General features: G+C 53.4%; 1 non-coding gene across 1 annotated transcript; it reads left to right on the plus strand.

The window, feature by feature from the left end:
- The first annotated feature begins 39 nt into the window (after positions 1 to 39).
- LOC118345130 lies at positions 40 to 195 on the plus strand. Its single transcript, XR_004798776.1, has one exon. It is a non-coding gene; the product is annotated as a 5.8S ribosomal RNA (ribosomal RNA).
- The last annotated feature ends 13 nt before the right edge of the window (positions 196 to 208 follow it).

Genomic DNA, 208 nt, shown 5'->3' on the forward strand with positions numbered 1-208 from the left:
GTGCGCGTTGTTGGTGACATCTTTACCATGATACATAACGACTCTCGGCAACGGATATCTCGGCTCTCGCATCGATGAAGAACGTAGCGAAATGCGATACTTGATGTGAATTGCAGAATCCCGCGAATCATCGAGTCTTTGAACGCAAGTTGCGCCCGAAGCCATTCGGCCGAGGGCACGTCTGCCTGGGTGTCACGCATCGTTGCCC

The sequence above is a fragment of the Juglans regia genome, unplaced genomic scaffold (assembly GCF_001411555.2).
Source record: "Juglans regia cultivar Chandler unplaced genomic scaffold, Walnut 2.0 Scaffold_15009, whole genome shotgun sequence".
NCBI lineage: Eukaryota > Viridiplantae > Streptophyta > Magnoliopsida > Fagales > Juglandaceae > Juglans > Juglans regia.